A 17,225-nucleotide genomic window follows, 5' to 3' on the forward strand; every position below is an offset into this window, starting at 1 on the left:
ATGGAAATGAAACATAGGACTGAAATCACTAAAATTGTCAGGCTAATGCAGATTTCATAACAATTTTTGAGCCACCAGTTGTCTTCCATCGTGTATGTATTCCTCAAAATTATTCACAATATAAAGCCTTGGAAGGAATGGTTAAAACTTTAACAAACACGACTGAATACGTTGAATTTAAGCAGAACTGAAAATATAATGTACAAACTGATAAGAAAATTGTGTTTTTGTTAATGTAAAGAGTGGTTATTGATCAATAGTTGACTGGTATGGTATCTTATGTGATACGAGGGTGAAGGATGTTTTTATGGTTTCATATAAGATTGAAATATATTTCGCATTTTACATAGTCAGCAGTTAAATAAGAATGGTTTTAACAAAATTATTTTCCTACGAGATATTTTACATAATAAGTGCATTCAGTATTAACAGCTACAACATATACCAAATTATTTGCCCTATATTTAAAGCCAGTCAGGGGCGCTAGATGTTTTGAAAAAATAGTTTAATATCTGTGAAGAATTGTTACTTATTGCTGAAGCCGTTATGATGTGAATTGCAATAACTGCGCATGCGCATATAGTCACACATACTGTTTGCATGTGCAAAGGCACAATTTCAGTGTTAACGCTGATTTAAATGACGTCGAAATCATTTTGGAGTCGAAAAAGTCCCATCCTGTTCATATACAGGAGCTGAACCATTATCAAACTTAGTAATTGTATAAAAATATCCTCGCGCATTTAAAACAATTCATGCAGTGTTCCGGTATGTATCTACATCATCTAATACAGTAAGGTTTTTATTTGTAATTTTATTTTGTGTTACAAACTAAGTATCTTCAGCGTCAGTTAATCCTAAATATACCAATAAACGTGTTTTGAAATGGTGTGTTGGAATTCTCTTAGTTTGCTGTGCTACACATCTTATATCACATTTGTTTTCATTGTTTCTGAATCTGATGAGGTCTTTTCCACTTTTGATTGAACAATATACACACTAAAGCTATGTGTCTGCTCATTAGCTTTATCTCTTTACCATTCTCAGACTATGTAGTCTCATGACCCTTGGTGAGTCGTTTCTGTCCATGTTACCTTAAACACTGGATGCACAAGTATTGTTTACATTGTGTGCAGTATTTAATTGCCTGCCGCATAATTTCACAAATGTCTCAATATTCATCAATAATGCATTCTGATGACGACATTCAAAAGGCCTCATCAAACGTCTGTGTTGCCTTATTGGAAACTTCACTCTAACCCCCGTGTGTCTGAGTTTTAACGTTTTGCCGCTGATGGTTTGATGTTTGCGTTGTCTGATTTGACACAGTTGGCGTCATTCTGAATAGATTGTATTGTTTAAAGAGAAAACAAATATATTTTTATGTATTATTATATATTTAGTCGCGTTTTAAATGCCTAATATCTATTAAAGATAATCAATGTATGAAGGAAAAATCTTAAGCAAAGTCCTCTTCTTTCAAGTTTTATTTCGAACACTCTGTTTTTGAAGGAGTCTCATACATAACAGTAATAGAGGATATATTATCAGTGATCATTCCAAACAGAATTTACAAACATGTTGTTTTTTTTCAAATTGATAAAAAAACGAGCTTTTATCAGTTTAGAAAATGAGTTCAGCACATTTTGTATTGATCAATTTGAATAAAAACTTATGTGAGTTTCTAATTATTTCATGAATATTATATACTTGTAAATATCGCTGAATTAAAAAAAAATGTCGCTTTAACGCGTGCACATGTCATTTTAATTTTAATGCTTTGTACTCACTTACATTACGTCACATTGAAATTTATAACACTAGCTATATATCAAAACTACATAATGACGTTGTTAATATTATGGCCACGTCATTGATGATATGAATTATTTTTACGCAAACTTCTTCCTATTATAGTTTATCTCATAACTTGAGATAAGAAGTTATCATTAATGCATAAAGTTAAATGTTCAGTGTCGGCAGTTTTAAGACGACCTTAAGTTTTTTCTTACTTTCTGTAACTTACTGACTCACAGTGGTAAAAAAAATCCCAATCTAGTTGCCAATGTAAATATGGAAAAAAACGCTTAAAACAAGAAGGTATTGAATATTGCGTATGTAACATGTGCTTGAGGTTCTATACCATCTTGTTTTTGTGTCGTCTGCTAAGCATGGCCGGAAGACACATAATGATAAATACTTTGGCGGTTTCAATGTCAACGTTAACATCGGTGCCAAACATATTTTATTAAATAAACAACTTGATGTTGAGTCTTCAAACGTATTCCTTTTTATAGTAAGTTTATGACATCCATTTAATTTCGGGTCAGTAAGGCAAAGGTCAAGGTCATTGTGAACTTTTCAAGAGATCCGACTAGTGGAAGTCTAGTTTAATCATTGATGTTCAGTTCTCATGGATGGTCCTTACCCGACCCGTTTTCCTGAATTGATCACTTTTGACAACCCTAAGAGTGTCTTGTTTAATACATTGTTTTAATTGCAGACTTTCAGGTCAAAGTCATTTTCTTGAAATTAATAGAAACGATGGTTGGTTATTTAAAGATATATTCAAATGCATGGTGTATCATTGCCAAAAAGATTTCTTTGTTATGCCCTCGATCAATGTAATTGCCAAACACTAATATACAGGAGCTATCACAGAAAGGTAACAAATGCCCCTAGTTTTGCTTCGTAGGAGTGATGACAAACTAAGTGTTACCCAGATCGTTGAGGTTATGACTTTATATTTTCTGTGTTCGAAACTTTGAAGGGAAATGTCGATTTATTGTCACAACAAAGATCCTGTAAATCAAATTGGCGTTCTCATCTTTCAAAAACATAAACCTTGGCTTTAACTGAAAATATATGTTTAGATATACGTTAAAGAATAACCGGTGACAATTTCTACTAAGGCCCATAACTCTAGCTGAAATAGTTACTGTGTTATGTCAATTGATCAATTGAGAAAAACGAACTTCCTGGTAAACCTGGTATACATTCGGGACGCTGTAGACATGAGTTGTGAAACTACATGATGTTGAAGATGATTGCATTAAAGTTTTCCTTGCCAAATACAAATATTTACTATAACTTTAGGTAGTTAGTACATTTAAGCGGTCAACTAATGGATAAGGTACATGTTCATGTCCCTTCGTTGGATTTTTGTCCAAAGTACATTTTTGGGTCAATATGTCTATTATAATTAGTTTTATGTGGAGTTCAGCTAGATATTGTTTTGAATTGTTTGATTTTCTAAACTTGCATTTCCATATGAGGTAAAAACAACAGTAAAAAAGACGTCTAAAAGTAAAACAAAATTTTAAAGCAAACAACATTTAATCTACACTTCTAGTCATACAAAGGGTGCAGCTTATGAATCAAACTTGTATATATTTACGTACAAATGGGGTATCATTCAATGTACAATAATCTTCATTCAAACTGAATTTAGGCTAAATCATCAATCACACAAATTATACGACGATACATGTAAACCTATGTCCATATATATGCTCTTCAACTACTGCTTTCACAGCAGCTTACCACGTTAAGCAAGTGCATCTTTCTGACATTATAAGATTTATTTTGAATGTAACTTTGATAAGCTGTAAAACCATGCCTTACTTATTCGTTTGTTAAATGGCAAAACTTTTAACTCATTAACATTAACGCAAGCAGGCGGAATACATTAATATTCCTGACGTATTTGAAACTGGCTGTATTGTAGCAGAACTTGGACAATAAACAATATATGGTAGACATATTTTACAAATGCCTTGAAGGCCAGCCACTAAAATTTAGGTTAAATCACTCACAAACATTTAAAAGCTGCGTTTAAGTCATTCAGAAACGTAAATGCACAGCCGTTTAGTTCTCAAACTCTGACACACTGCCGTTCAGTAACTCAAAAACTTGAACACGCTACCGTGTGTTAAGTCCTCAATAACAGCAAGTTTGGTGTTTGCTTTGTCAAAATTGACATCCTTTTCTCCCATATGAAGAAACGTTCGGTATTCAACTCCGCTTTCTTGGACTTGGGTATTCGCCCTTTGCAGACAATGTTAACGTTTCCCTCAGAGTCAGCGGATACTCCTTTTGGTGAAACCATTTCCTTAGGTTGAAATATGAAGTATGGTCCCCTTAAGGTCAAATGCATACAGGATGTTTTTTATTTTGTCTGAAGCATACAAAACATTTTCTTCAGTGTTCAAAGTGGGAGCCTGTCTTTGTCATACAGTATTTGCTGCTTCAGAACACCTTCAAAGTTATAGACATGGATTTGCCATTTTTAAATCGCAACCTCCCATATTCGTCATGTAATAGCGCTTTACCATTGTCAAACTTGGTTAGTCCGTAACAATGTGCGGGTGTGTTTAACACAATTGTTGCAAATTTCGTTTCCTTCTCCATCTTGCAGACGGATTTGTATAAACAAAATGTAAAGTATGTCAATTCATTTCCAGCTATAGAATGAAATTTCTCCTGTGTATAGTGCATGATTTTGATATCAAATTTTCCACTGTTTTTTTTCTTTGTCGATATACACTGATTGTCATGGAACTGAATATATTCAGTTTCAAGCGCTTCAATCAATTACAGGTCTAACAGGGGTAAACCACTTGAAATAAGTGCATATTTTCTGTATTAATACCAACTCACAAATGCCTGGTTTTCAATGTATTGTTTTATTATTTTGTAAATTCCTGCTTTAATAATTCCCTTTTTTAAATGACAACTCTTTTTTAAGACTGATACACATTCAAGCAAGCAGGTGACATAAATTGATATTATATTCATGAAGCAGGTGGTGTTACGGCAGTGATGATAAATATACTTTTGGCATTAAGTTCTCAACCTTAAGGATCAATTAGCAATGCAAATATATATAATATTATTTGGTGTCTACACTTTAATACGTTTAACATATTTTACTTATGCCTGTCAGGCCAGCCATAATAAGTACGGTTCAGTCACCGACAAACATGAAAACACTGCTGTTTAGTAATTCAGAAAACTAAATACACAGACGTTTAGTTCTACAAATCTGACACATTGCCGTTCAGTCACTCAAAAACTTGAACACACTTCCGTGTTTAAAGTCCTCAATAACCGCGAGTTGGGTGTTTGCCTTGTCAAAATAGACATCTTCTACATATTTATTTTCCTTTCCTTTTTCCATGTGTAGAATTGTTCTGTATTTGACTCCATTTTTATGGAGTTGCAGAATTCGTCCTTTACAAGCAATGTAAATATTTCCCTCGTAGTCTGTGGATATTCCTTTTGGTGAGGCCATAACCTTTGATTGAAATATGAAAAGTATGGTCCCCGCCGTGTCGAAAGCATACAATACATTTTTCCCAGTATCTGTAGCATACATAATAGTTTCTTCAGTGTTTGCAGAAAGGTATTCAGGCCGCTCAAAAAGAGCCTGTTTTTCTTTGTCATACAGAATTTGCTGCTTCAGTACACCATCAAAAGTATAGACATGAATTTGCCATTTTGGAGTCGCAAAACTCCCATCTTGATCATGTACAAGAGCTAAACCATTGTCAAACTTGGTTATTCCATGACAATGCCCGGGTGTGGTAAAAACAATTGTAGCAGTTTTCATGTCATTTTCCGTCTTGCAGACTCTTTTGTAGCGGGGAAATGTAAAGTAGGTTAACTCATTCCCAGTCACGAAATAAAATAGCTTTTCAAATGTATCCTCTATGATCATTCGTATTGCTAGGTTTTCAATGCTTATTGTATTTTCAGATGCAAGCTTATTATCTTTAGCGTCAATTAATCGTATATATACATCCTTTGTATATGTATTGATAGGTTGGACAGAAATAACCTGCGATACAAATCTGATACCAGTTTTGTTTTCTGTATTACTGAACCCGGTAAGGTTTTCTACAGTTTTTGTCAAATTATTAGTTGACCATAATGCTAAATGCCTATTCCTCAGTTTTTTTGCACAACTGATTATCTCATGATCCTTTGTGACACGTATCTGTCTATGCACCTTTAAACACTGGATGCACAAGTATTGTTTACATTGTGTGCAGTATTTAATTGCCTGCCGCATAATTTCACAAATGTCACAATATTCATCACAATTGTCTTCAGCAGAACTTGACATCCAAAAGTCTTCATCAAACGTTTGTGTAGCAGTATTGGAAACTTCACTCTTACTCTCGTGTATCTGTGTCTGTATGCTTTGCCGCTGATGGTTTGGTGTCTGCGTTGTCTGATTTGACACATTGTGCTTCTTTCTGAATTGATTGTATTGTTTGAAGAGAAAACACAAGAAAAATGCAGTTAGAATTGAAGAAACTAACATACGAGAAAACTCTGAAACATCCGTGAACCACAGTAAAAATTCCATTTTCCTTAAAAGTGATAACTATACTGACGGTTTAATCACAATTCTAGTTTCTATTTTACTATCTCTCTTTCTGTTTAGAAATATAACGCCAGCTTATACTTACAGGGACTCACTCACAAGAGTTTATTTGGCAATCATTTTTAAAACTTTGTTGATACTAACTATAAACTTTTATGAACACGCACAAAACATAAACTGGCAGATGTTCGATTGAACAGGTGTATGGAAAATAAAAGCCTAAAATAATGCATTTTCATTATCTTTACAACTCTTGTCGTTAAAAATGAGCATTTTCTGTCATGTGTTTAATGATTATATATATTAGCTTTTGATGATGTTGTATCCTGGAACAAGCATTTTGTTCACACCCAACACACGATTACTTTTTTTCGATGTCGGACACGTTTCTTTAACAAAAATGAGTATTAGTCTTTACATGACTTGTGTTCATTTTGATGAGTTTTAAATGCACATTATATATTATAGGAAATCAGACTTTATGCTTTATGTTTTTGGAAAATATCTCAACCAAAGTCCCGTCCTTTCAATTTGAAGTTCGATTAGTGTGCTTTTGCTAGAGACAGTATCTTTAAAGAATCTGTAGATCAATAAGAACGCGCGCTCAGTTTGTTTACATTTAAATTTAATACTGGATTGCTGAGTGAATTCAAGTTTTTTTTAGAAAATGGTGAATGCTATTGCCATACAACTGAAATATTCTTCCTGATTACAGATAACAAAAATAAGGTTTGACACGCGAGATCATTGCGTACAGAATTTACTAATCTAGTTTTCTTAAATTCTGAGCCTTGGTGTGTTTTGTTCAATTTTAGAAACCGAGACTTATAAGTTTTGTAAATTGTTTTACTAAATTGATGGGTTTAAGCGATAAATACAAAACAAAGTCGCTTTATTACACTGGTTTCCAAAATAAATAATAAATTACTGCCTCCCCATTTATAATTGTACATTAATTATTTTATCCTTATTTGTTCCTGTTAGAGTTGATCACAAAACTTCGTTAATAACCAACAGTAACATAAGTGTAATGCCTAATGTGAGCATTTTTAAAATTTTATTGAAAGTTATTAGCTTTCTGTTATAATGGTCTGAAACCTTTTTTCCAGCGTCTTCATCGCATGTGTGGACATCGGTGTCACACTTTTTACTCAAATCAAAACATATAGAATTCAATATAATCAATAACTTTTCAACAACTTGTTGTCAAGTCTTCAAACCTAGTATGTGCATGGTCAGCAAATGACTTCTATTGATTTTATTGGGTCAGTAAGTCAAACGTCAAGGTCATGGTGATGTCTAGAGAAATTATTTGTGCTCCCAACACACGTCCCATCCGCTTCAGGGAGTTCTAGTTTAATCATGATTTTCTGTTCTCATGGGTGGTTCCAAACCGACTCGTATTTTTATATGAGCATTTCTAACAAGAGCAGCCTTGTTTTAAACTTTTTTTGAACTGCAGCCAAGGTCAACGCCATTTTGATTCTTTTAGAAAGGAAGGTAGGTAATTTAAAAAGGTATTTAATTGCATTGTATGTCACTGCCAATCATTTCTTTGTTATCCCCCTTTACGTACTGGGAAAACGTAACATGATGGACAAATATTAATAAACAAGAGCTGTCACAGAAAGTTGACACTTTTCCCCAATTTTGTTTTATATGTGTGACAGGCAATTGAGTGTGATCTTGATCACTTCTTGTTTTCCTGTGAACACTACTGAAAGCCCTATGATGAGTATCTAGCACGCTTGGTTTTTATTTTAGCCTTGGCCAATGTAATTATTGAACAGAATAGACCGGATGGTAGCTTATTTCAAAAAGAAAGGTAACTTCATGGCATATCACTGCCAGAAAAATGTCTTTGTTATGTCCCCTCATCATTTTAGAAAACATAATGCTAATTGGTGGTAACCGGTGGTAAAATTTAATCTTACATACGATTTTTTATGTTTAAAATATATTCAATGATGAGATATGCCCACTTGCTCGATTAAAAAAAACAACAACAATCAATATGAGAATTTAATAATTTATTTGATCTTCGAAGTGGCCTTAGGCAGTAATTACGGGAGCATCTCCAGTAAGGTATTTCATATTCATTTGCAACATTTTGATTTATTGCATTTCTTAACGATAATCATGGTTTAAAGCTGCACTTTCACAGATCGAACATTTTGACAACTTTTTTTGTCTTAGAACGAGCCATTTCTGCAAAAATCCATGAAAACCAGTTATATAAGACTTATGACAAAAAAAATCAGATCGCAGATTTTCATAGTTAAGTTCAAAAGCTGTTGTTTTATGCATTTTTCTTAAACCGTTAGGATCGCTTTTAGCCATAAAACATTAATTTTCGAACGGAAATATGAAAATCTGCGATCTGATCTTTTGTCAGCAGTCTTATATCACTGGTGTGCAGATATTTACGCAAACGTTGGCTCATTCCAAAACAAAAACTATAATAGTTGTCAAAACGGTAAATCTGTGATGGTGCAGCTTGAAAATGTTCGTTCTTTTCAGGTTTGAAACGTTCTATGTTTAATTCGCAGAAAAATACAATAAGCAGAACACTTTTTACCAATAAAATAAAACAGTTGTGCGCATGTCAGGTATGTCTATGATTTTAAGGGAAAAGAACAACAATTTTAACTTAAAATAAGATGAATCTGAAATATGACCTTCTAACTCCTCACATGACCTTACATAAAAATGGAAAAGTAACATATATCACGTGCTGATCCCTGGTATATTTGTTCTCAATGTAATAAACTATGGGTCACATCCCGAAGGTGTGATTGTAAGTCTTTACTTTATTTTTATCAATTTGGTGCCACTAAACAACGCGTTTATAGTAATTCCATGTAGCGCGCTAGCGGTTCTTTATGAATTTCCTCGTTTATTGTCCTGCTTCCCATAAAGCAAAATCCTTAATGGTCAGCATACTTTGGAAATACAGCGCGAGGAAATCGACGCAATATTCCTCATTTATTGACCTGCTGCCCATACAATCAAATGTGATCAATCCTTAAGGGTCAGCATGTATTGAAGAAAACATATATTTCCCTTTTCTTTGTAGGGGTCCAAAAAATTGTTGTGGATATAGCGGACTACAACCATTATGAAAAGAAACCGATGCAATGCAGCTGCAGAACCAGAGAAACAACAAACTGCATATAAATCTTCAGTCAGGGACCACAACTCTGATTATTATATCAAAGTTATAAGTGTCAGAATCGAATCCTTATGACATTTTATCCGCTCGCCTGGATTTCAAGTAATTGTGAAATCCTTGGTGTGCTTGCCATCGTCATCGTATTGCAAAAACGTCAAGTAGATTTTCATTTGAAAACAACTAGGCACATATGTTGGCAAGAGCAATACGCACAAGTGTAGCAAGGCCCACTACCCTGGCTTTAATACACATAATGGCATGTTATGACCCAATGTTTACTAAAAATGAAAAACAGACGATCGTGATGAACACTCCTAACGGCCCTATCTAGCATTTTGTTTTTATTTTAGCCTTGACCAATGTTATTATTAAACAGCATAGACAGGATGGTAGATTATTTCAAAAGGAAAGGTAACTACATGGCATATCACTGCCAGAAAGATGTCTTTATTATGTCCCCTCATCATTTAAGAAAACATAATGCCAAAACGTCTAAGATGTTCATGTGAAAACAACTAGGTACATATAAGTATAACAAAGCCCACTACCCAAGCTTTAATCTAATATGGACATGTTATGGTCTAATTTTGACTAAAAAGAGCTACAGACGATCGTAGGCGTATGCTCAGCAGCGCTCCTGTTTACAATCTAGTATATGAGTGATAAATTGAAATTCTGTATTAAAATGAAACCGAAAAGTTCACTCTCAGAAAACTTTTTAATAATTTTATGAAAAATTGGTTTTGTCAAAACGAGAAATCCAATTTTAATGTGTCTCGTTATTTAAATAAATTTCAGTTACACTTTTACCTGCAAACAATAATTCCGCCTGACAACATAAGAATCCGCGTTGACACCGCTTATGCAAGGATAAAAGATTGATCGCATTCTTTCTTGCGTTTATGTTGTATGAACGCAGAAGCGCCTGTAAGCAAATTCCATGTAACGCGCGTGTGCTTCTTGGTAATTTGCTCACTTAAACTACTGCGTTCATACAGCATAATCGAAAGAAAAAAATCCGATCAATACTTATATTGTATGTATACATGTATTTCTTTAGACCTTGCAGTCAAGGATAACCCGTTAAAGTGCAAGTACTTATTTCCAACGGGGTCCTTTGTTTATGCTGAAGAGACAGCAGGCGGAAGAGACTGTGGTGGGATACAAGGAAGTCCGGGTGCGATACCCTAGCTCTTTTTCGAATAGACTCATTGGTTCTTTTACGTGCCCGGTGTAAAGAACGTATACACGGGGTAAAACTTTCCTGGGTTAAACCAGTACTGAGTACACCACTTTTCAAAGCACTACCCATTAAATGCCAAGCGCCAGGCAAGGGAGCTACTTGTACCAACTTTTAACGTCTTTCGGTATGACGCGGTCAGGGATCGAACCCACGACCTCCCGCTCCATAGGCGGATGCCTTAACCACTGGGCCACGGAGATGGTCGACATTTAAAAAAATGTATTCATTACGAGAAAAAATAGCAGTATCTTCTGTCATTGGTATGTATTTGTTCTTACAAAAAATGTATCCGACAACATACATTTGTATAAAAGAAAAACTGTTGTATATCATTAGTCAATCCAATCGAATCGCAATATTGAAATACAATGACGTCATAACTCCTTACGTATGATACAATATAAATGTCAAGTTTATGTATACATAGGACTAGGCAAATGTAAAAGTTGATATTTTGACTTAACACAAGTGTGAACATCATACATTATTCTTTTTCAGTCATATTAGTTCTTTGTTAAGTTCATTCTTAGAGGACAAAGGTCATTTAAAATAACTTCGCTTCCACTCGTTATTTTTCATTAATCAAAAAAGGCAGATTCAGCAAGGACTTCAATTCTATAGATTCTACATATTTATATTACAATTATCAAAGCACTCAACGGGAAGGACAGAAGGATTCGTAGAAAAGAAAGTAATGGTTTCAGATACATTTTATTTATAGTATTAATACAAAATTATAACAATACACAACGATACAAACATGGACGTCAAAATAAGCACATGTTTTTGTTTAACTGTACCAAAATGTGTGAACAAAGTCAATGACTAATGAGTTCTTTCCAGAGAAACAGCAAATGTTTCTCTACAGTCTACTTTCATAATGATATTCAGATACATAGCAGCACATAGTCAGTAACACTTATCCGTATAATATTGTTGTTTTAGAGGCTATTGAATAGCTTTCACAGACAAATCGAGCACATTGTTAACACCATTAGCATAAGTGTCAATCTGCCTCTGTTTCGGTGACGTTCTCTTAACAGATAAATCTAAAACCTCTGAATTATGTTCTTTAGCATACGGTCGACTATACGTCATTGATGACGTCATTGTTGGTGTCATGTCCATGAATGACCCTGCTTTAGCGTTCGGATGAAGATACACACGTCTCATCAAGTCTATGTCTTGGGGAGTGGTCAGGCGAGTCTTCATAAATGCAGAATGCTGTAGATGCGCCGAAGCTTGATAGGATGACGCTGATACTTTGTATCCTAAATGCTTTCTTCCTATGATTTCTTTCTCCACAACACCCTGCTGCTGAACGGGAAAGGCTGAATGCAGTTTTGGTCGTGTGTTGGTCGAATCCTCTGCTGAAGTCATTTGTTCATAAACACGTTGTGGTTTTGTAGGCAAGTTTGATATTATGCATGGGGTGAATCGTTTAATTTGGCCTCTTTTTCGCACCTCGACTAATTCAGGGGACTTTGTAAAAACGCTGGAATGACTCGAGCCAAATTTTTGTTTCGGTCGCTTGTCTATTGCGTTAGTCTGAATTGGCTTCATCCGCATATTGTGCTTAACACGACTATCTTCAAATCGACTAGGCTTCTCTTGCTTATCCACCGGAGATCTACTTGAACGGCAGTTTTCAGTATGAATTTCTAGCTCCTGGCTTGATTCGCAACCCAATCCACAATGTGAACACATCAGAACGAACTGTTCGCTCTGTGATTTAGCTGTTGTGGTATTTAAATCACCACTTAATTGATGGTCATTGTGCACATGTCTGGCCAGACGCGATTGATGTCGGAACTTTAGATGGCAAAACTTACAGCCGTAATGGTTAAGCTCTTGATCAATTTCTGGACTATGTCGTTTCCCTTTCTCTTTTTTAACATTGACGTCTGCTTTTTTAAACTTTGTCTTACCAGGTGTGACCTTGTTTGGCTTTCTTGTGGTTTCTTCTTGGTTGTTGGTGACTCTAGAATAATCCGTATTAAGTGAGAGCTCTTCTCTTATTAATGAACAAGTATCTTGATCATGTTGCGGCTCCACATTTTCCTTTTCTTTAGTGTCTGTATCAACTTGCCAAATTTGGTTTGATTCCGGTTTCTCATAGTTAACGCTTGTTGTACGATCGACTCCATCTTCTGAGTTTACAACCTCATTTCGAACCAGCCGTGGTTGCATGCAATGTTTGTAGAATTCGATGTTTGAGATGCTTTGCATTGATCCAAATATCACCGGTGGCTCTGCCAAAAATCGGTAACTCTTGTCCAGTTTCGCTTGTTTCGTAGAAGGCTGCTTAGCATTAGCAATTGCAGCCAACTTTCTCTTAGCCTTCGGTCGTTCTTCAGTCTTCCTCACTGTTTGCTTTTTCATTTCATTTGCCTGTGTTTTAGCGAATGACTCTCTAACAAGTTTATCAGTCTTTGTCCTTACTGATTCCATTACCCTCTCTACAGACATGTAGTTATCTATACCATTTCTAGAATTCACAATGTCCGTGCCAATTTCACCACTACTCGATGCTTTGAAAGTTTCTGCACTCTTATCTGTTTCTTCATCAATTTCAACTATTTCAATCTCAAATAGTCCTTCGTTTTCTTTTTCATGCATTTCATGTATTTTGTTTCGATTCTCTTTTATTTCAGAACGTCCTTGATCATTGCCAATATCCATAACATTCTCTACATTAGAATGACAAAAACTCCCCACAGAGTTTGGAGAATTGTTTCCAGTGTAGGCTTCGATGCGTATAAATTCTGTGCCTTTGTCATCCTCAGAACTATTGAAAGAAACTCTTTGTTCTTCAGTCAGTTGTGTTAAATTCTGACTACTTTGTATGGCCACATTTTCCACCAGAAGCACGGGGTAGCAGCCAGCTGGGCTCGGTCGTTCTGGGTTGTTGGTGATGTTTTCTGTCTCGATGTTGACAGATGCGTTGTCTGTCTCTGAATCTAAAACTTGAATGTCCTGAAAACATAAATCGACACTTTAAAACCATGTGTTCTATCAATCAAGATCATGGGTGAAACGCACTTTAATATATGACTAGGAATGTCTATTCATAACTGATCACACTATTCTTTTAAATAAGTGTTGTCAATAGTTTCTAGTGATGGTGGTGGTGGTGGTAGTGATGATGATGATGATGATAGTTGTGCTGAGATGATGATGATGATGATGATGATTACGATGATGATGATGTTGATGATGACGATTGGTGATTTTGTTTGAACAACTGAAAGATGTGTCATTTAACATATTTTCCTTTCGATACAATACATTATGAAAAGCAAGAACATAAATTTCCATTATAGGTCGGAAACTGACGTCAGTGTATGTTTCTCACGTCATATCCTCAAATAGCATATGTATTACCTCGTAGTTATCACAAACAAGCATGTGCTTTTGCAACGCTCGTCTGTTGGTAAAGCTCGTTCCACAGTTGACGCATGCGCACTGCCAGTCGTCTCCCTTTCGGAAACGACGTCTTTTCCCGGTTTCGAATTGCCCGCGCATAGACGCTGAGAACCCTTGCTTGGGCTCCGGACAAAGGTCTAGGGTCATTGTCACTATCTACAAAAAAGAGGAAAAATATGAGTGTATATATAGTGCATGTTAACATGTACATAAAATGATGTTTATTTGTTCTTGTTTTGTCACATAAGTAGTTGTTCTCATGTTTATGCGATATTATCGAGATACAAGAAAATTTCAGGGCATGTATTCATGAAAGATGCATTAAAACTATGTTAAACATGCTATTTGTATTAAGATCTTCGTCAAATAAATGATCAATATTCAGTTAGATGGTTATTTTTATTGCATTGCAGTAGAAATCATTCTCAATAAAAATGTTGTCAAGTGAATTGCTGTATGAATAAACGCCTATCATTTGTGCTCAGGTGGGCAGTTTTCTGATAAGTTTAGAATGTAAACGGCATATACAAAACAGTTTACAGAAAACATGTTGGAACGCGAGAATCCATACAATCGCAACTCCTCGGCCATTTTCCATCGAAAAGAACCTCTGCAGTATGCCGGTATATCAGTAGAAGTACTAGGTATAATTAATCATAGTATTAACATGGACCTATAAACCGTGGTTTATAGGTTCGTGGTATTAATTAATTGTTTAACGTATAATTTGTATTACTTTGTTCAAATTCGTTTTAAGTGAAGTGTATGAATGCATAATCAATTTATATTCTTCAGGTGTGAGGTGCTAGGCTGCTAAATTGGAATTACTACGCGATATTCTCGAAGCCATATTGTTAATTAGAAAAAAATGAAAAGGTTTATTACTCAAACAATTTGTTTGTTAAAAAAAATATAAATACTAAGAGTAACACTTTAATATATTATTTTCTGTTGTAGGCTAAGTTCCATCAGCCTTCATGTAGCTGCTTCGCAGTTCTATGATATAAAATAAACTGCGTTTTTTTTGGTATAAAATGAATTTTGAAATTGTCACCTTTGCATCTTGGTACTTCTCAATACATATACCTGAGACCAGTAACAAACTAAAAATACTGCAGGTCATTTCCAAAGGCTTTTGAATTTGCCGACAACGACAATAAAAATTGAAACTTATTATACTACTTAAAAATTGTTACCAATAAAAAATAAGTAAACTTACGGTTACTGGCTATAAAAGTAGACTCCAGACACAGTTTCAGGCAAAGTCCCTTTCTAAACTTTATATGAATACCTAAAGGTTTAAGAATACTGACTATTTTCGAGTTCAAAATAAGCATACAAAGTTCTGTTTCGCTCCGTAAGTAAGTAATAAAATATGCTGCAATTACCGGCTTTCTTATACAAGGAGCGGAATGGCAATATTGTCTCAAAGAATATGTGTGAAAATTATAACAATGTCAGCTACTTTATCCTTATGAAAGGTGTGATAATTATTCTATAAACTGTCTGACATTTGTTCAGAAACATTAGCTATGATTTTCACACTTCTTGTGTATTGTTATTTACACTTTTTCACTCTTTTGATTTGTCAGCATATGGGTGTGAAAGAGCCGGAATTTGGACTAATTGTAGATGATTGTATGTAAAGAAATGATTTTATGTGTAATATAAATTGCAATCTGTCTGAAGTGCTGTGAAATATCGAGAAATTTATGAATTGCCACCAAAAAACAGAACAAGTTGTAAATGTCTTTGTATTTACCTTTTTACACGATTTTTGTTTTGTTTTTCTGTTGCTGTTTTATCACAAATGTTTATCTGTGATGTATATGTATAGGCTCCCTTTAGACAGCAATATTGCTTCTATTTTCATGTCTCATTTAATTGCTTTTCGCCATTTACAAATTTTTTTGGTTAAATATTGCACACTGATTTGTGTGGAACTTGGTTAATGTTTTGCTTATTTAATTTTTTAAGAGTAATTTTCAAAATCTGTTTATAATTTAAACATCATTTATAACGCGTCATAATATTAATGAATTGATGTATGGTTTGATTGATTGTCAGCGAGTATTCTTTATTTGTATTTTATTTATTGTTCAAGGTCAAGGTACTAATTCAAAGGCCGGGTCGAACTCGTATGGATGAACGGAAAACGTAACACTAGCTGTGAATGAAAATAGGGCATTTATTAATGCCATATAGTGTTTTTATCTTGTATTGCTATTATTGCTTGCTTTTGAATCAATTGTTGTTGTTTTTATTCTTTTTTATTCTTAAGTCTGATCAGTGAACTAAAACAAATAATAATTATGCCCTGAACAGTGGCCTTACAACGATCAATTTTCATCCCTAACATTCCCGCTACTGTCAAAACATGCCTGACCGCATTAGCGAGGGTGGTCAATTTATAGATATTGTTCTGTAACGGATTAAGGTACGCCACTGTTCAAGCAATTACAGGTTAATAATTACTTTGTTTGTGTATTATCAATATCCTGATAGTGTTATTAATATGTGTATTATAATATCTTGCTCTTCTCATGTATGTAAATAAATGTTACCGCCAGAAGTAAAGGCGATGAACTTGAATGTTTGTGCTAATAAACTATTGAATTGAATTGAATTGAATTGAATATTTATGTAAAGTGACGTTTCAAACTTTAATATTACCTGTAGTATGATAATGGTACATAAACATGATAATTAGGGACAACCATGCATGTGGCCAAACAAGATAAACATAATACAACTAGTAAACAAACGTCATTTTATACTATACATGTATGCATGTACTTAAGATTTATTTTTTATTCCGTAGACGGTCAGCATGACCATTTTCCGGCGGCCAAACACTGCAGCGTGTATGAGCAGAAAAGTTTAAGCCGGGGGAAATGACGTCATTTCGAAAGGGAGGCGACTGGCAGTGCGTATGGCTCAGCTCTGAAACGAGCTTTACCAACAGAATAGCGTTGCAAAGAAACATGGTCTTG

This window comes from Mya arenaria, chromosome 17, assembly GCF_026914265.1.
Source record: "Mya arenaria isolate MELC-2E11 chromosome 17, ASM2691426v1".
NCBI classification, from domain to species: domain Eukaryota; kingdom Metazoa; phylum Mollusca; class Bivalvia; order Myida; family Myidae; genus Mya; species Mya arenaria.